This window comes from Pristiophorus japonicus, unplaced genomic scaffold (assembly GCF_044704955.1).
Source record: "Pristiophorus japonicus isolate sPriJap1 unplaced genomic scaffold, sPriJap1.hap1 HAP1_SCAFFOLD_382, whole genome shotgun sequence".
NCBI lineage: Eukaryota > Metazoa > Chordata > Chondrichthyes > Pristiophoridae > Pristiophorus > Pristiophorus japonicus.
The window spans coordinates 217,663-242,204 of NW_027253674.1; the positions used below are offsets into that span (position 1 = coordinate 217,663).

The 24,542-nt window shown below is 46.8% G+C and overlaps 1 long non-coding RNA gene across 2 annotated transcripts in view; it reads right to left on the reverse strand.

Moving 5' to 3' along the window:
* LOC139250479 (uncharacterized) overlaps positions 1-23,330 on the reverse strand; it is a 58,645-nt gene extending 35,315 nt beyond the window's left edge. For both annotated transcript variants that reach the window (XR_011591311.1, XR_011591310.1), the window contains exons 1-3: positions 23,125-23,330; positions 19,803-19,991; positions 9,999-10,187 (exon numbers count right to left, since the gene is read on the reverse strand). This is a non-coding gene — a long non-coding RNA (uncharacterized lncRNA). The remainder of the gene's footprint in view (positions 1-9,998; positions 10,188-19,802; positions 19,992-23,124) is intronic.
* Between the last annotated feature and the right edge of the window lie 1,212 nt (positions 23,331-24,542).

Here is a 24,542-nt window from a genome sequence, read left to right on the forward strand (position 1 = left end):
TACTAAAGCCGGGAAGTTATGCTAAAGCGATATAAAACACTAGCTCGACCCCAGCTAGAGGATTGGTTCCAATTCTGGGCACACTTCAGGAAGGACACAAAGGCTTTGGAGAGGGGACAGAAGAGATTTACTGGAATGGTGCCAGGGATGAGGAACTTCATTTATGTGGAGACTGGAGAAGCTGGGATTGTTCTCCTTGGGGCAGAGAAGGCTAAGACGAGAATTGATAGAGGTGTTAAAAATCATGAAGATGAGATAGAATAAATAGAGAAACTGTTTCTAACACTGATAACCAGAGGGCACAGATTTGAGGCGATTGGCAAAAACAGAGGTCACATGAGGAAAACCATTTTCCCACAAGGAGTGGTTAGGGTTTGGAATGCACTGCCTGACGGAGCGGTGGAGACAGAGTCAATAGTAGCCTTCAAAAGTGAACTGGACAAAGACTTGAAGCAGAATTATATTGCAGGGATTTGGGGAAAGGGCGGGGGAAGCGGGATAACCGGATTGCTCCCCGAAATTATCGGCGCAGTCGATGGGCCGAATGGCCCCATTCTGTGCTGCAAAATTCTGTGATTCGAGAATTCTTTACAGGCGCTCCCTGCTCAGTCACCATTGCTCCTTCGTTTACAGACGCTCCCTGGTCCATTACTATTTCTCGTTGATTTACAGACGCTCCGAGAGTTTGACGCAGACACAGCGCATGCACTGACCGCTCCTTCGGGCTGGAACGGACCCAGGACCCGGCAGGCAGGGGGAGAATGTTCCCCGGTTTATATCCCCCCCACCCCCGGTGTGGGGAGAATGTTCCCTGGTTTATATCACCACCTCCCCCGGTGTGGGGAGAATGTTCCCCGGTTTATATCCTCACCGGGTGTGGGGAGAAAGTTCCCTGGTTTATATCACCCCCCCCCTCCCGGTGTAGGGAGAATGTTCCCCGGTTTATATCCCCCCCCCCTCTGGTGTGGGGAGAATGTTCCCCGGTTTATATCCCCCGGTGTGGGGAGAATGTTCCCCGGTTTATATCCCCCCCCCCGGTGTGGGGAGAATGTTCCCCGGTTTATATCCCCCCCCCCGGTGTGGGGAGAATGTTCCTCGGTTTATATCCCCCCCCACCGGTGTGGGGAGAATGTTCCCCGGTTTATATCCCTCCCCCCAGGTGTGGGGAGAATGTTCCCCTGTTTATATCACCCCCCCCGGTGTGGGGAGAATGTTCCCCGGTTTATATCCCCCCCACCCCGGTGTGAGGAGAATGTTCCCTGGTTTATATATCCCCCGGTGTGGGGAGAATGTTCCCCGGTTTATATCTGGGCCCGGGGCCTGCACATGCTCAGCTCACGCTGCCCGGGTGATTGACGGCAGCTCCCCACCAATAGGAAGAGCGGGGCGGGGCTGGAGGACCGAATGTGCGGTTGGTCCTCCAACCAATTGGAGTGTGTGAGGGGCGGGGCTTCCGGCAGGCTGTAACTCGTGGGGTGCAGCAAGGATCAGTGCTGGGGCCTCAGCTATTTACAATCTATATTAATGACCTAGATAAAGGGACCCAGTGTAATATTTGCTGACGATACAAAGCTCGGTGAGACAGTAAGCTGTGAGTAGAACACAAGAGTGCAAAGATATATAGATAGACGATGTGAATGGGCAGTAAGGTGGCAGATTGAGTATAATGTCGGGAAATGTGAGGTTATTCACTTTGGTAGGAAGAATAGAAAAACAGACTATCTTTTAAATGGTAAGAAACTTTAAATATTGGTGTTGAGAGAGATTTGGGTGTCCTTGTGCAAGAAACACAGAAAGCGAGCATGCAGGTACAGCAAGCAGTAAGGGGGTGGAGTACAAGAGTAAGGATCTATTGCTGCAATTGTACAGGGCCTTGGTGAGACGACACCTGGAGTACTGGGCAGTTTCAGTCTCCTTATCAAAGGAAAGATATACTTGCTTTGGAGATGGTTCAATGGAGGTTCACAAGATTGATTCCTGGGATGAGAGAGCTGTCTTACGATGAGAGATTGTGTAGAATGGACCTATACTCTCTGGAGTTTAGAAGAATGAGAGGGGATCTCATTGAAACATACAAGATTCTGAAGGGTATTGACAGGGTAGATGCTGAGAGCTCGATTCCCCCGGGCTGGAGTGACTAGAACTCGGGGGCTCAAGATAAGGGGCAGGCCATTTAAGACAGAGATGAGAAATTTCTTCACTCAGAGGGTTGTGAATCTTTGGAATTCTCTGCCCCAGAGGGCTGTGGATGCTCAGTCTATTCAATGCTGAGATGGATAGATTTTTGGACTCTCGGGGAATCAAGGGATATGGAGATCAGGTGGGAAAGTGGAGTTGAGGGCGATGATCTTGTTGAATGGCGGAGCAGGCTCGAGGGGACGTATGACCTACTCCTGCTCCTATCTCTGATATTCTAATATTGACATCTAAGGGGCTCTAGATTTATTAGTCCCACCCTTTATCTTAAGGGAACATACTTGCTCTGAACCCTCTCCATCTCCTCCTTGAATGTCTCCCACTGCTCTGACACTAATTTACCTTCAAGTAGCTGTTTCCAGTCCACTTTGGTTAAATCACATCTCTGCTTCGTAACATTAGCTTTACCCCAATTGAGAACTTTTATTCCTGGTCCATCTTTGTCCTTTTCCATAACGACCCTAAATCTAACTGAATTATGATCACCAGCACCAAAATACTCTCCCACTGATACCCCTTCTACCTGCCCAAACTTCATTCATTAAACCTAAGTCCAGAACCACCCCCTCTCTTGTTGGGCTTGCTACGTAATGGCTAAAAACGTTCTCCTGAATGCATTTTAAGAATTCTGCTCCTTCTATATCTTTCATACTAATTCTATCCCAGTTAATATTTGGGTAGTTGAAATCCCCGACTATTACTGCCCTATTATTTTTGCACGTATCAGAAATGTGCCAACATATTTGCTCTTCTATCTCCCTCTGACTGTTTGGGGGTCTATAGTACATCCACAGCAGTGTGATCGCCCCTTTTTTTGTTCTTCACTTCTCCCATGTGGCCTCATTTGATGATCCTTCAAACATATCATCCCTCCCCACAGCTGGAATTGTTTCTTTAATCAATACTGCGGCACGCTCTCCTTTTTTTATCCCCATTTCTATCTCGTCTTAAAACCCTGTAACCAGGAATGTTGAGCTGCCATTCCTGCAGTTCTTTTAGCCGTGTTACACTGATAGTTACAATATCATACCCCCACGTGTCTGTCTGTGCCCTCAGCTTATCTGCCTCAATCCCTGGACTCCTTGCATTGGCATTGAAGGATTTCTAGATTGATTCCTGTGATGAGAGGACTGTCTTATGATGAGAGTTTGTGTAGAATGGGCCTATACTCTCTGGAGTTCAGAAAAATGAGACTGATCTCATTGAAACACACTGGCACTGGCATTTAGCGCTGCCAAACTCCCTTATTGTCTATTTTCTAGCCTTTGTTTCCTCTGCCTTCCAAACTCTATCCACACTGTCCCCTCTCTCTATCCACACTGTCCCCTCTCTCTATCCACACTGTCCCCTCTCTCTATCCACACTGTCCCCTCTCTCTATCCACACTGTCCCCTCTCTCTATCCACACTGTCCCCTCTCTCTATCCACACTGTCCCCTCTCTCTATCCACACTGTCCCCTCTCTCTATCCACACTGTCCCCTCTCTCTATCCACACTGTCCCCTCTCTCTATCCACACTGTCCCCTCTCTCTATCCACACTGTCCCCTCTGATAGGGTATTCAAACAGGCTCATTGAGACAGGCTTTGAAACTTCACAGACCCCCAAGTCAAAGCTACTACGTGCTGCTCAGCATGTTGCATTAACTCATCAATCAACTTGACATTTTCAGACCTTGGGTAGCGAGCCAATAAAACGTTAAAAGACTTTCAATTGAGCCAATAAGGTCAAAGAAGGCGAGTTCTTTTCTGTAAATTGATCCAGGTATAAAGTACAGCCATTTTAGACCATGTGTCTCAGTAAGACAAAGAAACTGGCAATCAGCCAGCAATTTGTTGCTCTCTGCCAAGATTAAAAAGTTAAAACTACCATCGGAGTTCGTATTTCATTGGAAATTAAGAGATCTAACAATTTTGGCGCTGCGAGCAGGGTCGCTGAGGAAAGAAACTGAATTTTGGACATCGGACCTACATTGAGGTGAGGACTCCTCTTTTTTAAAAAAAGTCCTCGGTCAAAAGTCTAAATTCGCCTCTCCTTCTACGCGATTCCGAAAGCCTCCGGTTTTCGAACCCTCCGGTTGGTAGTCGGCTCGAGGTCCCATAGACATCTAAACTTCGGCGGTGTGTTAGTTAATTAATCACCGACCTATTGATCGGCTAGCAGGCCTACGACTCGAGACCCCAGTAAAGGACTCAGTAAAGAAATGGCAGCAGGAGAAAAGGGCAAAGAATTGCCTACAACTGTTAAATGTGGGCAGGCACCACCTCAAGTTTCGCTCGATTTAATTCTCGAACAGTTGAAAGAATACATCGAGCAACAATTCAACTTATCTAAAACCTGTATTAAGTTTGAACAAAAGTACGGAACCTCCAAAGGACGATGGTCCTTGGACGAGATTAAAAGGGTCTGGGGAAAAACGATCCGTATGAAAAATAAAGAGTGAACTAGATGGTCCCTAGCGGTTATGGGCTAGATTCGAAACCGGAATGAAATTATAATGTGTTCCCAAAATGATCGAGAACTGACCAGTACAAAGGATCAATTACAAGCTGTTTGTGCACAGCTGCGACAGAAAAAGCTTGAACTTGAAAAGCTGGAAGCGGAAGTTAAAGATCTTAAAGGTGAAATTAAAGAATGGAAAAAATCATTAGGTCAAGAGACAGTAATAGGAAAAGGAAAATGTATTGATCAATTCCCAGGGTACCCATGTTTGGATAAATTAAAAGCGCAAACTCGAAGACACGACCGAGGAATAGATACGGTTTCTGAATTCTCCGACAATACAGTGTCGGAGGATGATGAAGAATTAGGGGTGCGCTTTGCCCCGTTTAAAAAAAGATGAGTTGTAGTCAAATCAGAAGAGACTGCGGATGAGGGCGGAACAAAAAAAACAAAGAGAAGGGTGTACGAAGAATACTTAGTTCATGATCCGGCAGGCCCAGAGAAAATTGATAAATGGTCCAAGGAATTGGCCAATCCAAAGAAAGAGGGAGTAAAAACGTGGGACCAATTGGACCGCTTACGAAATATATATCAACTTCATCCCTGGGACGGAGTGCAAATTTTGACCATAATGGTGCCAAAAACACAGGGAAGAAAATTGCACGACAAGGTAGATGAAGCTTTGGGGCAGAATGAGCACGAATTAGATGCAGGATGGGAGGCGATTAAACACTGGCTGCAAGCCTTCAGTCCAGCTAAGACAGACGGGGGAAAAATTGCAGTTTGCCAACAGAAATGAACAGAGGAGGTCCTGGAGTATGATGAGCGGTTTAGATGCATGTGGCTAGAACATTCGGGTATGAATAATACGGATGAGGAAATGGATGAACAAGTGTTTGGACCGCTGAAAGCAGCTTTCGTGGCAGGTCTAAAGCCAGAACTGTCCAAAATGCTTAAGGTAGTGTTACCGGACTGGGAAGGTAGAGGAACTACCTTTGCAGCATTGGTGGATCGATGTAACCAATTAGATAGGGATATGGGAGCTCAAGTCCGAGCTGTACAGGCTATGGGATGGAAATCCCAGGATTCCGATAAACAGTCATTTGGAAAATTACCCGGAAAATGTCGTTATTGTGGGAAAGAAGGTCACTGGGCCAAGACGTGCAGGGCAAAACAGAAAGGTCGTGGCTGGGGAAGAGGACGCAATTCAGCCAACAAGCCAGGCTTGTCACAAGATAACGACCTCATAGAAGCATTTAAGCGACTGACAATACAACAACAGAAGGAGTTACTTGGGATAGCAAAAAACAATTAGAGCCCACCCTGGCCCCCGTCCTCGCACTATTACAACAGAGAGGAGATGGACTATATATAACTGTGAGGGTGGGCGATAAGGATGTGGACTGTCTTTTAGACACAGGGGCGGAATTAACATGCTTACCCCAACAATATGTAGACGATATCCTGCTCGATTCAAACACAGAAGAACAGCATGAACAAGATTTACGAGCTTTGCTGGATCACCTTCGGCTGAAAGGACATAAAGCCAGCATCGACAAAGCACAAATCACCAAGAAGGAACACCATGGCCCCAGGCACTACCAATAGTGCTATGCAGCATTAGGGCAACCCCGAGCAGAACTACAGGTCTAAGCCCATTTGAAATTATAACAGGAAGACCCATGTCGCTGCCAGGAACTATCGATTTACGGAAAGCTGATGTTCACTTAATGAGTGACACTTTCTTATCATACTGTCAGAACTTAACCAATGCTATTAGTTCTGTTTCCCGACAGGTATCGGCAGCTTGGGGTAATCCACCCGAAGGAGGACATGACATCATCCCGGGAGTCTGGGTGTATGTAAAAAAATTGCATAAAGAACCTTTGGGTGCCAAGTGGGAGGGACCTTATCAAGTGTTATTGACCACCCAGGCAGCGGTTAAAGTCCAAGGAAAGAAAGCCTGGATCCTCGCTTCGCACGTTAAACGAGCACCTGTAACTGAAGCTGAAATCTAATAAGGACAATTACTTTTTGCGAAAATGTATAAATTTACTGTATTATTGATTGTAGGTATTATAGGCATAGGCCTACTTCTTACTAGCCGACCCTCTGCACCAAAGGGAAATAGTAGGGTAAGCAAGGGAATTACATGTAAATACCTTTTTATATATGTCATACATTTATGCCAAACAAGGTAACATTTCGAGTTGTTGGGTGTGTACGCATATTCCTATTCACTCAAAGGGAGGGATTCCCTTGAGGCCAGTTCCCTTGAATATCTCGGAAATGGCTGAGTGGATAATAAAACAGGCAATGCGTTTCAGGATACGGAAAACTGGGCACGTAAATGGAAGTCAGCAGGTTACAATTTGACTACCTTTGAAGGGGGATACCAACCGTGGTACAATAATTCCAAACGGCCCCCATTTTTTGTTATCACTAATACAATGGGAATCGGAAGACCGGGGAAATCGGTCTGTCTGATTAGAAACATCAAAGGAGGCCAAAATATGGGGTATAGTAACTGCTCCCGGAATTATAATATAATCAAGCCACGGAACCGTCCAAACTGGACCGATGTGGGAATTTTTAACGTAACGGGGATTCTGAATAAAACAGATGGAAAAGCCTGGACAGGCCCCGGAGTGTTGCTGACAAAGAAACAGCTCACATTCATTGCGTATAATGGCACCTATTGGGTGTCTGGCCACAAGGCCTACCCTTGGCTGCCCCAGAATTGGATGGGATCCTGCTATTTAGCCGACATTGTGCCTTACATGTATCATATAAAGTCACTGTCAGACCATTTACACCGTCCTAAGAGAGCTATCACAGAAACAGAGAGGTTCTTTGCCATTCTGATCCCTGGGTATGGGACCGCCAAACTGGCAAGGGAATTCATTAACATGACATCCGTTGTGGAATGGGTAGCCAATGATACCTCAGAGGCCCTAGTTAAAATCAATGCAGAATTGGTAGCAATCCGCACAGTAGCCCTACAGAACAGACTGGCCCTTGACTATATCCTGGCTGAAAAGGGAGGTACTTGCACCCTACTCGGAACTGAGTGTTGCACATATATCCCAGATAGCTCCGAAGAAATTACCCACTTAGTGGAGCATATCCAAAAGGAGGTAGAAAAACTTAAGCAACCCCCATCATTCACTTTGTGGAGTGGAGCCACTGAATGGCTAGGTTCAATAGGAACTTCATTGGTGGAAGGTTTAATTCTATTTGTTGTAATTGTTTTACTTTTATATTGTTTGTTTATGTTGATTAAATGTTGTTGCGACCAGGCGGCTGTAGCTGCTGTCCCGCAGGTGAGGCACCTTGCAGGTCCCAGCAGACCGTCTGTACGTGGCACAGGAGTATGTTATGCTTAAGGAAAGGTGGTTTACTGGTTGAATTAAGATATTGATTTGGATTAAATTGGAATAAGGTTCATTAATGTATTAAAACCATACTTCCATTGTGGCCACGATGGAACTCGGGTTGGTGTAAATTTGTGTGGAAGCTACTAGTCTGACCATGTGGCGAAACACATTAACAAATTTTGGAAGGAAACTCTATTAACATGTATGAAATTATTTTGTAGAATGTTTAACCAGTGATACCTGAAGTTTTATGATTCAGTTTGTGAAAGAATCAAAGGGAGGATTGATAGACTATTCAAACAGGCTCATTTAGACAGGCTTTGAAAATTTACAGACCCCCAAGTCAAAGCTACTACGTGCTGCTCAGCATGTTGCATTAACTCATCAATCAACATGACATTTTCAGACCTTGGGTAGCGAGCCAATAAAACGTTAAAAGACTTTCAATTGAGCCAATAAGGTCAAAGAAGGCGAGTTTTTTTCTGTAAATTGATCCAGGTATAAAGTACAGCCATTTTTGACCATGTGTCTCAGTAAGACAAAGAAACTGGCAATCAGCCCGCAGTTTGTTGCTCTCTGCCGAGATTAAAAAGTTAAAACTACCATCGGAGTTCGTATTTCATTGGAAATTAAGAGATCTAACACCTCTCTCTATCCATACTGTCCCCCCTCTCTATCCATACTTTCCCATCTCTCTCTATCCATCCATACCGTTCCCTCTCTCTATCCATACTGTCCCCTCTCTCTATCCAGTGAGGATATTGTCCGGTCCTGTTGAGGTGCAACCTGTCCGGCTTGTACTGGTCCCACCTCCCCCAGAAACGCTCCCAATGCCTCAGGTTTGTAAAGCCCTCCCTCCTGCACCAAACTCCAGCCATGCATTCATCTGCTCTATCCTCTTATTTCTGTACTCACAAGCATGTGGCACCGGGAGTAATCTGGACATTACTACCTTTGAGGTCCTGTTTTTTAATCTCTTTCCTAGCTCCCTAAAATCTGCCTGCAGGATCTCATCCCTCTTTCTACCGATGTCATTGGTCCCGATATGGACCACAACCTCTGGATGTTCATCCTCCCCCCTCAACAATGTCCTGCAGCCACTCAGTGACATCCTTGACCCTGGCACCAGGCAGGCAACATACCATCCTGGAATCATGCCTGTGCCTGCAGAAGCGCTTGTTTGTTCCCCTAACTATCAAATCCACTCCCACTATTGCTCTTCCACTCTTCTTCCTCCCCACCCTGTGCAGCTGAGCCACCCACGGTGTCGTGGACATGGCTTTGGCTGCACTCCCCAGAGAAACCAGCAGTATCCAGAACTGAAAACCGGTGAGCAAGCGAGATGCACTCAGGGGACTCCTGTTCTACTCTTGCCCCATAACGCTGAAAATTTTATCAACTCAGGTTTATCTCTTTCTAAAGTTACAAGTGAATCTGCTTCCAGCACCCGAACAGGCAGTGCGTTCCAGGCCAGAACATCTCGCTGCTTCATTAGTCCCCTCATGTAGCATCTGGTTCATTTGCCAATCACATTCAATCTGTGCCTCTGGTTACTGAACTTTCTGACACTGAAAATTGTTTCTCCTTAATAAGAGGATTGGAGGGCTGGAGGAGGTTACAGAGATAGGGAGGGGCGAGGCCTTGGAGGGATTTGAACAAGAGGATGAGAATTTTAAAGCCTGAAGCCACCAGCCGACTCCCCCAGTGCAGAATGTGACTCACTGCTAACAGAAAGGATTTTTGTTTACTTACAAAAGATGCATAATGGAGGGAAATCAATCTCTGTATCTTTAACTAACAGCGACATGAGGGAAATGAATCACCTTTAAACACCTGGTCCACTTGGCACTGAAGTGTCTGAAACTCATTATAGGAACTCCAGGGAAACGAAATACTGACAAATGTTAAACTGTTTTGCTGACAAAAGAAATCTCGATTTAACTTTAAAAGATGAATAGTTTAACATGGGTTCACACAGACTCACCTGATAGGCTGACTCAGGATCCATCCCTCAAGCACCGCGATTGGTTGCAGAACATGCTGCTCCCTGGGCTCTCCGGACTCTGACCTCTCTTCCTGTTGGTTCCCATGACAATCAATCACCACTCGCCAACATTACACTGCCAGATTAAGTTGAGGGGTTCAGAGGAAGAAATAAAATGGGGTCGTGAATCTGATATAAGAAATAAAATTAGAGAAGCATAATTAAATTTATAAACAAAACTATTTAAAGTCAAATCAAATGAATTGTTGCATTTAATACATCCTTCTGGGCCAAGTGGGAAACAAGTGATGTGTGGGCTGTGCAGAGTGTCTGTGCCCGGTTACACAGCGTTTCCCTGGCTCCCCGCTCCAAGTGCACATGTTTCAGCTCACATCCAACTGACTGGATAAACCTCGCCCGTCTGAACCCCATCACACAAATAGCAGCATTTGATGTTTAGTTCTGCTCAACCTTTATAAATATTGGTTAGGCCTCAGCTGACACATTGTGCTCAATTCTGGGCACCACACTTTCAGAAGGGTATCTGCACCTTAGAGAGGGACCAGAAGAGATTTACTGGAATGGTACGAAGGAGGAGGGACTTCAGTTATGTGGAGATACTGGAGAAGCTGCGGTAATTCTCCTTGGAACAGAAAAGGTTAAGGAGATTTGATAGAGCGTTCAAAATCATGAACGGTTTTAATAGATTAAATAAGGAGAAACACTTTCCAGTGGCAGAAGGGTCGGTAACCAGAGGACACAGAGTTCAGGTGATTGGCAAAAGAAGCAGAGGCGACATGAGGAACCATTGTATAAGCAGCGAGTTGTTGCAATCTGGAATGCACTGCCTGATAGGGTGGTGGAAGCAGATTCAATAGTGGCTTTCAAAAGTGAACTGGATAAATACTAAAGGGACAATATTTGCAGAGCTATGGGGAAAGAGCAGGGGAGTGGAACTAACTGGATAGCTCTACCATAGAGCCAGCACAGGCACGATGGGCCGAATGGTCTCCTGCGCTTTCATTCTATGAAAATGGCGGATGATCTTATCCAGAATGCTGCGACCACATATCCCCAGAAAACCAAGACCGCCTATTTCCACCTGTGTAATATCGTCCGTCTCCATCCCTGCCTCAGCTCACCCTCTGCTGAAACCCTCGTCCATTCCTCGGTTACCTCAAGACTTGACTATTCCAACACACTCCTGGCTGGACTCCCACATTCTACCCCACGTAATCTTCACCTAATCCAAAACTCGGCTGCCCGTGTCCTAACTCGCACCAAGTCTCGTTCACCCATCACCCCCTGTGCTCACTGACCTACATTGGCTCCCGGTTAAGCAACGCTTCGATTTCAAAATTATCATCCTTGTTTACAAACCCCTCCATGGCCTCGCCCCTCCCTATCTCTGTAATCTCCACCAGCCCCACAACCCCCAGAGATGTCTGCTCTCCTCTAATTCTGCCTCCTGAGCAACCCTGATTATAATCGCCCAACCATTGGTGGCCTTGTCTTCTGTTGCCGAGGCCCCAAGCTCTGAACTCCCTCCCTAAACCTCTGTGCCTCCTCCCTGAAAGCACTGACTCTGGCTTTGTTCAGTTCTGCACTCACTGGTTAACATACGATATCGGAGCAGCAGTAGGCCATGCGGCCCCTCGAACCTGCTCTGCCATTTAATACGATCGTGGCTGATCCGATCATGGACTCAGGTCCCCTTCCCTGCTCGCTCCCCATAACCCCTTATCGTTTGAGAAAGTGTCTATTTTTGTCTTAAATTTATACAATGTCCCAGCTTCCACTGCTCTCTGAGGCAGTGAATTCCACACATCCACAACCCTCAGAAGAAATTTCTCCTCATCTCAGTTTTAAATGGAGGCCCCTTATTCTAAGATTATGCCCTCTAGTTCGAGTCTCCCCCATCAGTGAAACATCCTCTCTGCATCCACCTTGTCACGCCCCCTCATAATCTTATATATTTCGATAAGATCACTTTTCTATCTTCTGAATTCCAATGAGTAGAGGCCCAACATATTCAACCTTTCCTCATAAGTCAACCCCCTCATCTCCAGAATCAACTTTGTGAACCTTTTCTGAACTGCTTCCAAAGCAAGTATATCCTTTCGTAAATACAGAAACAAAAACTGTTCGCAGTATTCCAAGTGTGACCTCACCAATACCCTGTACAACTGCAGCAAGACTTCCCAGCTTTTATACTCCATCCCCTTTGTAATAAAGGCCAAGATTCCATTGACCTTCCTGATCACTTGCTGTACCTGCATACTGATCTTTTGTGTTTCATGTACAAGTACCCCCAGGTCCCGCTGTACAGTAGCACTTGGCAATCTTTCTCCATTTAAATAATAACTTCTTCTGTGATTTTTTTTCTGCCAAAGTGCATGACCTCATACTTTCCAACATTATACTCCATCTGCCAAATTTTTGCCAACTCATGTCGCCTGTCAATGTCGTTTTGCAGATTTTGTGTGTCCTCCTCACACATTGCATTTCCTCCCATCTTTGTATCATCAGCAACTTGGTCCCTTCTTCCAAGTTGTTAGTATAGATTGTAAATAGTTGGGGTCCCAGCACTGATCCCTGCGGGAACCCACTAGTTACTGATTGCCAAACTGAGAATGAACCATTTATCCCGACTCAATATTTCCTTATAAGTCAACCCTCTCATCTCCGGAATCACCCTCATGAACCTTCTCTCAACTGTCTCTCCTTTCCTCCCCTGAAGATGCTGAATCTGTCTGGTTTCAGTTCTGCACTCACTGGTTCCCCTCGCTCCCCGCCCCTTCAGGTGCTGTCTCGGGCTGGAATCAGTTCGACGGTCACTGGTTCCCCTCTCATCCCTTCAAGATGCCAACACTGGCTGTTTCCAGTTCTACACTCACTGGTTCCCCTCCCCTGAAGGTGCTGACTCTGGCTGGGTTCAGTTCTACACTCACTGGTTCCCCTCCCCTGAAGGTGCTGACTCTGCCTGGGATCAGTTCTACATTCACTGGTTCCCCTCCATCTCCTCATCTGATGGTGCTGACTCTGCCTGGGTTCAGTGGTCTACTCAGTGGTTCCCCTCCCTCCCATCTGCCCTGTCCCTTAAAGCGCTAACTCTGGCTGTGTTCAATTCCACACTCACTGTTTCCCCTCCCTCTCCTCTCCAGCAGGCAAAGTTTAGGGAGCTAGGAGAGAGATTAAAAAGCAGGACCTCAAAGGTAGTAATCTCCGGATTCCTCCCAATGTCACGAGCTAGTGAGTACAGAAACAGGAGGATAGAGCAGATGAATGCCTGGCTGGAGAGATGGTGCAGGCGGGAGGGTGTTAGTTTCCTGAGGCACTGAGACCACTTCTGGGGGAGGTGGGACATGGACAAACCAGATGGGTTGCACCTCAACAGAGTCGGGACCAATAACCTCGCGGGGGGTTTGCTAGTGCTGTTGGGGAGGGGTTAAACTAGCTTGGCAGGGGGATGGGAACCTGAAAATAGAGTCAGTAGGAAGGGGAGTAAAGCTGGAATTAGAAAGCAAAAAGAAAGAAAGTGAGTTTGAAGGAGAGAGGAAACAAGCAGGAAAAAAGTGTAAAAAAACAAGGCACTTTGTCTAAATGCACGAAGCATTTGTAACAAAATAAATGAGTTGACGGCACAAAGATACAAATGGGTACGATCTGATAGGCATTACAGAGACGTGGTTGCAAGGTGAGCAATTGGTGAATTAAATATTCAGCGGTACTGGACAATCCGGAAGGACAGACAGAAAAGAAAAGGAGGTGGAGTAGCTCTATTGATAAAGGATGGAATCACTGCAATAGGAAGAAACGATATTGGCTCAAATGATCAGGATGTTGAAACAGTTTGGGTGGAGATAAGGAACAATAAGCGGAAAAAGTCACTGGTGGGTGTAGTCGATAGGCCCCCTAACAAGAGCTACTCTGTTGGTCAGCGCATAAACCAGGAAATAGTGGGGGCTTGTGAAAAGGGAACAGCAATAATCATGGGTGATTTTAACCTCCATATTGATTGGACAAACCAAATTGGTCAGGGTAGCCTTGAGGAGGAGTTCATAGAGTGCATAAGGGATGGGTTCCTTCAGCAGTATGTAATGGAACCAACCAGGGGGCAGGCCATCTTAGATCTGGTCCTGTGTAATGAGACAGGATTAATTAACAATCTCCAAGTAAAGGATCCCTTGGAATGAGTGATCATAGCATGATCTGAATTTGAAATTCAGATGGTGGGTGAGAAAGTTGGATCTCTAACCAGCGTACTAATCTTAAATAAAGGAGACTATGTAGGTATGAGGGCAGAGTTGGGTAAAGTGGACTGGGAAAATAAATTAAAGTGCAGGACGGTTGATGAACAGTGGTGTACATTTAAGGAGATATTGCATAACTCTCAAGAAAAATATATTCCAGTGAGGAGGAAAGGGTGTAAAAGAAAAGATAGCATCCGTGGCTAACTAAAGAAATAAAGGACGGTATCCAATTAAAAACAAGGGCATACAAAGTGGTCAAAACTAGTGGGAGGACAGAAGACTGGGAAGCTTTTAAAAGCCAGCAGAGAATGACTGAAAAAAATGATTAAGAAAGGGAAGATAGACTATGAAAGTAAACTAGCACAAAATATAAAAACAGATAGCAAGAGTTTCTATAGGTATATAAAATGGAAAAGAGTGGCTAAAGTAAATGTTGGTCCCTTCGAGGACGAGACCGGGGAATTAGTAATGGGGAACATGGAGATGGCAGAAACTCTGAACAAATATTTTCTATCAGTCTTTATGGTCGAGGACACTAACAATATCCCAACAGTGGACAGTCAAGGAGCAACAGAGGGGAGGAACTTAACACAATCACTAAGAAGGTGGTACTCAGTAAGATAATGGGACTAAAGGTGGATAAATCCCCTGGAGCTGATGGCTTGCATCCTCGGGTCTTAAGAGAAGTCGCAGCAGGGATAGTGGATGCATTGGTTGTAATTTACCAAAATTCCCTGGATTCTGGGGAGGTCCCAGCGATTGGAAAACTGCAAATGTAACGTCCTTATTTAAAAAAGGAGGCAGAAAAATAGCAGGAAACTATAGACCAGTTAGCCTCACTTCTGTGGTTGGGAAAATGTTGGAGTCCATTATTAAAGAAGCAGTAGCAGGATATTTGGAAAAGCAAAATTCGGTCAGGCAGAGTCAGCATGGATTTATGAAGGGGAAGGCATGTTTGACAAATTTGCTGGAATTCTTTGAGGATGTAACAAACAGGGTGGATAAAGGGGAACCAGTGAGTGTGGTGTATTTGGACTTCCAGAAGGCATTTGACAAGGTGCCACGTAAAAGGTTACTGCACAAGATAAAAGTTCACAGGGTTGGGGGTAATATATCAGCAAGGATAAAGGATTGGCTAACTAACAGAAAACAGAGAGTCGGATAAATGGTGCATTCTCTGGTTGGCAACCAGTAACTAGTGGGGTGCTGCAGGGCTCAGTGCTGGGACCCCAACTATTTACATTCTATATTAAAGGACTTGGAAGAAGGGACTGAATGTCATGTTGCCAAGTTTGCTGCCGATACAAAGATGGGAGGAAAAGCAATGTGTGAGGACACATAAAATCTGCAAAAGGACATAGATAGGCTAAGTGAATGGGAAAAAATTTGGCAGATGGAGTCTAATATTAGAAAGTGTGAGGTCATGCACTTTGACAGAAAAAAAATCAAAGAGCAAGTTATTATTTAAATTGAGAAAGATTGCAAAGTGCTGCAGTACAGCGGGACCTGGGGGTACTTGTGCATGAAACACAAAAGGATAGTATGCAGGTACAGCAAGTGATCAGGAAGGCGAACGGAATCTTGGCCTTCCTGATCCATCTTTATGAAAGGATATACTTGCTTTGGAAGCAGTTCAGAGAAGGTTTTGGGGATGAGGGGGATGACTTATGAGGAAAGGTTGAGTAGTTTGGGCCTCTATCCATTGGAATTCAGAAGAATGAGAGGTGATCTTATCGAAACGTATAAGATTATGAGGGGGCGGGACAAGGTGGATGCAGAGAGGATGTTTCCACTGATGGGGGAGACTCGAACTAGAGGGCATAATCTTAGAATAAGGGGCCACCCATTTAAAACTGAGATGAGGAGGAATGTCTTCTCTCAAAGGGTTGTAAATCTGTGGAATTTGCTGCCTCAGAGAGCTGTGGAAGTTGGGTCATAGAAACATAGAAAATAGTGGCAGGAGTGGACCATTCGGTGTTTTTGTGACTGGAAGGCTGTTTCCAGTGGGGTCCTGCAGGGCTCAGTGCTGGGTCCCTTGTTTTATATCAATGACTTGGACTTCAATATTGGGGGTATGATTAAGAAGTTTGAAGGTGACACTAAAATAGGCTGTGTGGTTGAGAATTAAGTAGAAAACTGCACACTGCAGGAAACTATAAATGTACTGGTCAGGTGGGCAGTAAAGTGGCAAATGGAATTTAATCCAGATAAGTGTGAGGTAATACATTTGGGGAGGTCTAACAAGGCAAGGGAATATACATTAAATGCTACAACACTGAAAATTGTAGAGGAACAAAGGGACCTTGGAGTGTAGGTCCACAGATCCCTGAAAGTGGCAGGCCAGGTAGATAAGGTGGTTAAGAAGGCATATGGAATACTTGCCTTTATTAGTCAAGGCATGGAATACAAGAGCTCGGAGGTTATGCTTGAACTGGTTAGGCCGCAATTGGAATACTGTGTGCAGTTCTGGTCACCACATTACAGGAAAGATGTGATTGTACTGAAAAGGGTACAGAGGAGATTTACAAGAATGTTGCCTGGACTGGAGAATTTTGGCTGTGAGGAAAGATTGGAGATGCAGAGTCAATTTTCTTTGGATCAGAGGACACTGAGGGGAGACCTGATGAAAGTGTATTAAATTATGAGGGGCCTGGATAGAGTGGATAGGAAGGACCTGTTTCCCTTGGCAGAGGGATCAACAACAAGGGGGCACAGATTTAAAGTAATTGGTTCAGAGGAGATACGAAGGGAATTTTCTTCACCCAGAGGTTTGTGGGGGTCTGGAACTCACTGCCTGAAAGGGTGGTAGAGGCAGAAACACTCAGCACATTTGAAAAATACTCGGATGTGCACTTCAAGTGTCATCACCGACAGGGCTACGGACCGAGAGCTGGAGAGTGGGATTAGGCTGGATAGCTGTTTGTCGGCCGGCACGGACACGGTGGGCTGAAATGGTCTCCTGCCATGCTGTAAATTTCTATGATTTCATGATTAATGACCTAGATGAAGGGACCGAGTGTAATGTATCCAAATTTGTTTAGGATACAAAACTAGGTGGGACAGTAAGCTGTGAGAACACAAGAGTCTGCAAGATATACATAGATAGACTATGTGAGTGGGCAGATGGTGTATAATGTAGGGAAATGTGAGGTTATTCACTTTGGTAGGAACAACAGAAGAACAGAGTATCTTTAAAATTATGAGAAACTTTTAAACATCGGTGTTCAGAGAGATTTGGGGTGTCCTTGTGCAAGACACACAGAAAGTGAGCATGCAGGTATGCAAGCAATAAGGAAGGGAAATGGTTTGTCCTTTATTGCAAGGGTTTGGAGTATAAGAGTAAGGAGGTCTTGCTACAATTGCACAGGGCCTTGGTGAGACCACACCTGGAGTATTGGGCACAGTTTTGTTTTCGTATCTAAGGACGGAAACACTTGCCTTGGAGATGGTGCAACAAAGGTTCACAAGATTCCTGGGATGAGAGGGCTGTCTTATGATGAGATAGTGTGTAGAATGGGCCTATACACGCTCGAATTTATAATAATGAGAGGTGATCTCATTGAAGCATACAAGGTTCTGAAGGGGACTGACAGGTTGATTCCCCTGGCTGGACTGTCAAGAACTAGGGGCACAGTCTCAGGATAAGGGGTAGGCCATTTAAGACAGAGATGAAGAGGAATTTCTTCACTCAGAGGGTTGTGAATCTTTGGCATTCTCTCCCCCAGAGGGCTGTGAATGCTCAGTCTATTCAAGGTTGAGATAGATAGATTTTTGTATATTAAGGGAATCAAGGGATATGGAGATCAGGCGGGAAAGTGGCGTTGAGGGCGATGATCAGCCATGATCTTATTGAATGGCCGTGCAGGCTCGAGGGACATTATGGCCTCCTCCTGCCGCTATTTCTTATGTTGATATCCAGGGGACTCTAGATTTATTAGTCCCACCCTTTTTCTTTAAGGTAACATACTTCCTCTGAACCCTCATTATCTCTTCATTGAATGCCTCCCACTGCTCTGAGACTGATTTAACTTCAACAAAAGAACATAAGATTTCAGAGCAGGAGTAAGCCATTCGGCCCCTCGAGCCTGCTCTGCCATTCAATGAGGTCATGGCTGATCTTCTACCTCAACTTCACTTTCCTGCACTATTCCATATCCCTTGATTACCTTAATTTACAAAAATCTATCGATCTCTGTCTTAAATATGCTCAAAGACAGAGCCTCCACAGCCCTCTGGGGTAGAGAATTACAAAGATTAATGAGTGAATAAGTTTCTGCTCATCTCAGTCCTAAATGGCCAACCCCTTATTTTGAGACTGTGACCCCTGGTTCTAGACTCCTCAGCCAGAGGAAACATCCTCCCTGCATCTATCCTGTCACGCCTTGTAAGAATTTTGTCTGTTTCAATGAGATCATCTCTCATTCTTCTAAACTCTAGAAAATACATGCCTAGTCTACTCAATCTCTCCTCATAGGACAATCCTCCCATCCCAGGAATTCAGTTTGGTGAACCTTCGTTGCCATCCTTAACAGCAAGTACATCCTTCCTTAGGTAAGCAGCCAAAACTGTACACAATACTCCAGCAGCAGTCTCACCAGGACCCTATATAATTGCAGTAAGACGTCTTTACTCTTGTACTCAAATCCTCTTGTAATAAAGGCCAACATACCATTTGCTTTCTTCGTTGCTTGCTGTACCTACATATTAACTTTCAGTGATACGTGTACAAGGACACCAAGGTCCCTCTGAACACCAACGTTTCCCAATCTCTCACCAACTCATATAGCTGCTTCCAGTCCACTTTGGCTAAATCACATCTCAGCTTAGTAAAATTGGCTTTTCCCCAATTGAGAACTTTTATTCCTGGTCTGTCTTTGTCCTTTTCCATAACTACCCTAAATCAAACTGAATTATGATCACTAGCACCAAAATGCTGTCCCATCGATACCCCTTCCACTTACCCAGCTTCAGTCCCCAATACTAAGTCCAGAACTTCCCCCTCTCTTTTTGGCTTGCTGCGTACTGGCTAAAAAGTTCTGCTGGTTGCTGACCCCTCTGTGAAGGGAAATAGATCCTTCCTCTCCACTCTATCTAGGCCGCTCATAATTTTATACACCTTATTAAGATCTCCCCTCAGCCTCCTTTGTTCCAAAGAGGGTTGGTGGGCTGGAGGAGGTTACAGAGATAGGGAAGGGTGAGACCCTGGAGAGATTTGAACAAGAGAATGCGTATTTTAAAGGCTGATAACACCAGCCATCTCGCCCAGCACAGAATGTAACTCACCAACAACAGGAAGGATGTTACTTTAAATACTACGAATGCATAATGCGGGGAAATCAATCTCTGTCCCTTTAACTAACAGCGTCATGGAAAGAGGAAAATGAATGACATTTAAACACCTGATTAACTTGGCACTGAAGTGTCTGAAACTCATAATAGGAGCTCCAGAAAAACAAAAAACTGAGCAATGTTACATTGTTTTGTTAACAAAAGAAATCTTGATTTAACTTTTAAAAGATAAATTGTTTAACAGGGATTCACACAGACTCACCCGACAGGCCGACTCAGGATCCACCCCTCAAGCACCGCGATTGGTTGCAGAACTCGCTGCTCCCTGGGCACTCCGGCCTCTGACCTCCCTTCCTGTTGGTTCCCAGGGCAATCAATCACTACTCGCCAACATTACACTGCCAGATTAAGTTGAGGGGCTTGGAGGAAGAAATAAAACAAGACCGTGAACCTGAGTGAAGAAATAAAATTAGAGAAGCATGATGAAATAAACAAGGATAGACAATATAAACTGAAGGGTACAATCCGAAAGGCGGTGCATGAACAGTGAGACCTGCGGGTATATGTGGACAAATCACTGAAGGTGACAGGACAGGTTGGGAAAGCAGTTAAAAAAGCTTACAGGTAGCTGGGCATCACAGAGTACAAAAGCAAGGAGGTTATGATGAACCTTTGTAAAACACTGGTTCGGCCTCAACTGGAGCATTGTGTCCAATTCTGGGCATCGCACATTAGGATGTGAAGGCCTGAGAGAGGGTGCAGAAAAGATTGACAAGAATGATTCACGAGATGAGGGACTTCAGTTCCGTGGATTGACTGGAGAAGCTGGGGTTGTTCTCCTTAGAGCAGAGAGGGTTGAGAGGAGAATTGATAGAAGTGTTCAAAATCATGAGGGGTGTGGACAGAGTAGATAGAGAGATACTGTTCCCACTGGCAGCAGGGTAGAGAATCAGAGGAGATGGATTTAAGGTGAATGGCAAAAGAACCAAAGGTGACATCAGAAAATCTATTTTACGCAGCGAGTGGTTAGGATCCGGAAAGCACGGCCTGAAAGGATGGTGGAGGAAGACTCAATCACAGCTTTCAAAAAAAAAAGTTGGATAAGTATCTGAAAGAAAACATTTGCAGGGCTGGGGGAAGGGCAGGCAGTGGGACTAGCTGGGAGCAGGCAAGGGTTCGATGGGCCGAACGGCCTTCCGTGCTGTAACCATTCTCTGATTGTGTGAGCAGAACCACTCTGTTCCCTGACTCAATCTAAAGCCTTCCTGATTGTGAGCATCTCTGTTAAACCTGCCCTGCACCTTCACTGCTCCAAGGAGAACCACCCCAGATGCTGCAACCATCATCTTATTGAATGGTAGCCGGCTCGAGGGGCCAAAGGGCCGACTCATCTCCTATTTCTGATGTTCTCATGTATTCATGTCACTAGTCCCCATCCTGCACCTGCTCCCTGCAGTAAGATGGCCGCCGCGCATGCTCCCTGCCCTGCAGCGGGACAATTGAAAGTATTGTGACGTTGAGGAAGCCCCGCCCCCCGTGGCAGGTGGCCCCGTGCTGCCCAAAGATGGCGGACGAACTCCCGGCAAACCCCGACAGTAACCAAGGCCCGTCCCCACCCGAAGGTGCTCCACAGCCGCCACCCGCCGACTCGGCGGCCAAATCTCACCGCCCGCACGTGTCCATGAGAAGGTGAGTCCTCAGGGAGGCTGAGCGCGCTGCCCGGGCTGCTCATCCATCCTCCGCGTGGGGCAAAACATCGTCCGTCCGCAGCTAATCTCCCACAATAGGCTGGCCCCGCGCCTGCGCACAACTCCGCCTCGCCTCACCTGGGCCCCGAGCTCAAAGGCTGCGAGCGGAGCCCACCAACAAACCCCCCAACCGCAACACTCAGCCCACAGCCAATGGCGAGGCGGCGCGGGGCACCAGCCCACCCAGCGCGTTGCTCCGCACCAATCAGTGGCGGGGGGCGGGGCCGCGGCACCAATCAATCACTGGTCCCTGAAGGTACTGACTCTGGCTGGGTTTAGTTCTGCACTCACTGGTTCCCCTCCCCTGAAGGTACTGACTCTGGCTGGGTTTAGTTCTGCACTCACTGGTTCCCCTCCCCTGAAGGTACTGACTCTGGCTGGGTTCAGTTCTACACTCACTGGTTCCCCTCCCCTGAAGGTACTGACTCTGGCTGGGTTCAGTTCTACACTCACTGGTTCCCTTCCCCTGAAGGTACTGACTCTGGCTGGGTTCAGTTCTACACTCACTGGTTCCCCTCCCCTGAAGGTGCTGACTCTGGCTGGGTTCAGTTCTGCACTCACTGGTTCCCCTCCCCTGAAGGTACTGACTCTGGCTGGGTTCAGTTCTGCACTCACTGGTTCCCCTCCCCTGAAGGTACTGACTCTGGCTGGGTTCAGTTCGACACTCACTGGTTCCCCTCCCCTGAAGGTACTGACTCTGGCTGGGTTCAGTTCTACACTCACTGGTTCCCCTCCCCTGAAGGTACTGACTCTGGCTGGGTTCAGTTCTACACTCACTGGTTCCCCTCCCCTGAAGGTGCTGACTCTGGCTGGGTTCAGGTCCACACTCACTGGTTCCCCTTCCCTGAAGGTACTGACTCTGGCTGGGTTCAGTTCTACACTCACTGGTTCCCCTCCCCTGAAGGTACTGACTCTGGCTGGGTTCAGTTCTACACTCACTGGTTCCCCTCCCCTGAAGGTACTGACTCTGGCTGGGTTCAGTTCTACACTCACTGGTTCCCCTCCCCTGAAGGTACTGACTCTGGCTGGGTTCAGTTCTACACTCACTGGTTCCCTTCCCCTGAAGGTACTAACTCTGGCTGGGTTCAGTTCTACACTCACTGGTTCCCCTCCCCTGAAGGTACTGACTCTGGCTGGGTTCAGTTCGACACTCACTGGTTCCCCTCCCCTGAAGGTACTGACTCTGGCTGGGTTCAGTTCTACACTCACTGGTTCCCCTCCCCTGAAGGTACTGACTCTGGCTGGGTTCAGTTCTACACTCACTGGTTCCCCTCCCCTGAAGGTACTGACTCTGGCTGGGTTCAGTTCTACACTCACTGGTTCCCTTCCCCTGAAGGTACTAACTCTGGCTGGGTTCAGTTCTACACTCACTGGTTCCCCTCCCCTGAAGGTACTGACTCTGGCTGGGTTCAGTTCTACACTCACTGGTTCCCCTCCCCTGAAGGTACTGACTCTGGCTGGGTTCAGTTCTACAGTCACTGGTTCCCCTCCCCTGAAGGTACTGACTCTGGCTGGGTTCAGTTCTACACTCACTGGTTCCCCTCCCCTGAAGGTACTGACTCTGGCTGGGTTCAGTTCCACACTCACTGGTTCCCCTCCCCTGAAGGTACTGACTCTGGCTGGGTTCAGTTCTACACTCACTGGTTCCCCTCCCCTGAAGGTACTGACTCTGGCTGGGTTCAGTTCTACACTCACTGGTTCCCCTCCCCTGAAGGTACTGACTCTGGCTGGGTTCAGTTCCAAACACATGACATCATTCACTTTGTTCCTGCACCAAGATGGCCGCGCATGCGCGGTGCTACACACTGAATCAAAATGGAGGAGCGCTGAACCTGCCTTCCTGTACGAAGATGGCCGCCGTTATCCTGGGCCTGTGACGGGAGAAAGCCCCGAAGCTGCAACCGCCGATATTCCGGTTATTATTCCCGGCTTGCGGCGGGCACCGGTTGTTTGTGAAGCCTCCCCACCTCCCCGCTGGTCCCTTACTCCGCTCTGTCCCGCTGAAAAGTACACTTCTGAGGAGCCTTCTCAAAACATGTCTTCTCCGCCATTACAAGCCTCGCGCATGCTCCAAACACAGCCAGGGCCCGCGCCTGCGCACTGAGCTCCTGTAGTCTGGGTGCGGCACTTTCTTCTCCGCGGGGCACGCTGGGTACATAAGACCATGTTAAATCGGTGCAGGAGTGGGCCAGATACTGCACGGTTATATACAGAGTAAAGCTCCCTCTGTACTGTCCTAAACACTCCCAGGGCAGGTACAGCACATATTAAATACACAGTAAGGATCCAGCTGCACTGTCCCACCAGGTATTCCCAGGGCATTTACAGCACGGGTTAGATACAGAATAAAGCTCACTCTGCACTGTCCCAAGAAACAATCCCAGGGCAGGTACAGCACAAGTATTTTGTTGTTAATCTGTAAATAAAAAGCCCCCTGATTAAAGGGGGGAGGAGACACAAATAAACCAATTAAACTTTGGACGGTAAACTTAAATCAAATTAACAGTTGGTTGCTGGAGGCGATGATGCACTCCAGTCTGTCTGGTGCTGATCTCTTACAGAAGGCCGCAAGCGTACTGGTGGCAGGTACAACACATGTTAGATAGAGAGTAAAGCTCCCTCTACAGTGACCTATCAAACACTCCCAGGGCAGGTACAGCATGGGTTAGATCTGGAGTAAAGCTCCCTCTACATTCACCAATCCAACACTCCCAGGGCAGGTACAGCAGGGGTTAGATACAGAGTGAAGCTCCCTCTGCACTGTCCCATCAAACACTCCCAGTGCAAGCACAGCATGGGTTAGATACAGAGTGAATCTCCCTCTACACTGTCCCATCAAACACTCACAGGGCAAGTACAGCATAATTTAGATGCAGGGTAAATGTCTTTCTAAACAGGCAATCCAAAATTGCACAGGACAGGCACAACACAGGTTAGGTACACATCATCATCATTATAGGCAGTCCTTCGAAATCGAGGAAGAGTTGCTTACACTCGAAAGGTGAGTTCTTAGGTGACTAAATAGTCGAATACGGGAATTACAGTCTCGGTCACAGGTAGGACAGCCAGTCGTTGAAAGAAAGGGTGGGTGGGACTGGTTTGCCGCATGCTCCTCTGCTTGGTTTCTGCATGCGCTCAGCGATGAGACTTGAGGTGCTCAGCGCCCTCCCCGGATGCATTTCCTCTACTTAGAGTGGACTTTGGCCAGGGACTCCCAGGTATCAGCGGGGATGTTGCATTTTATCAAGGAAGCT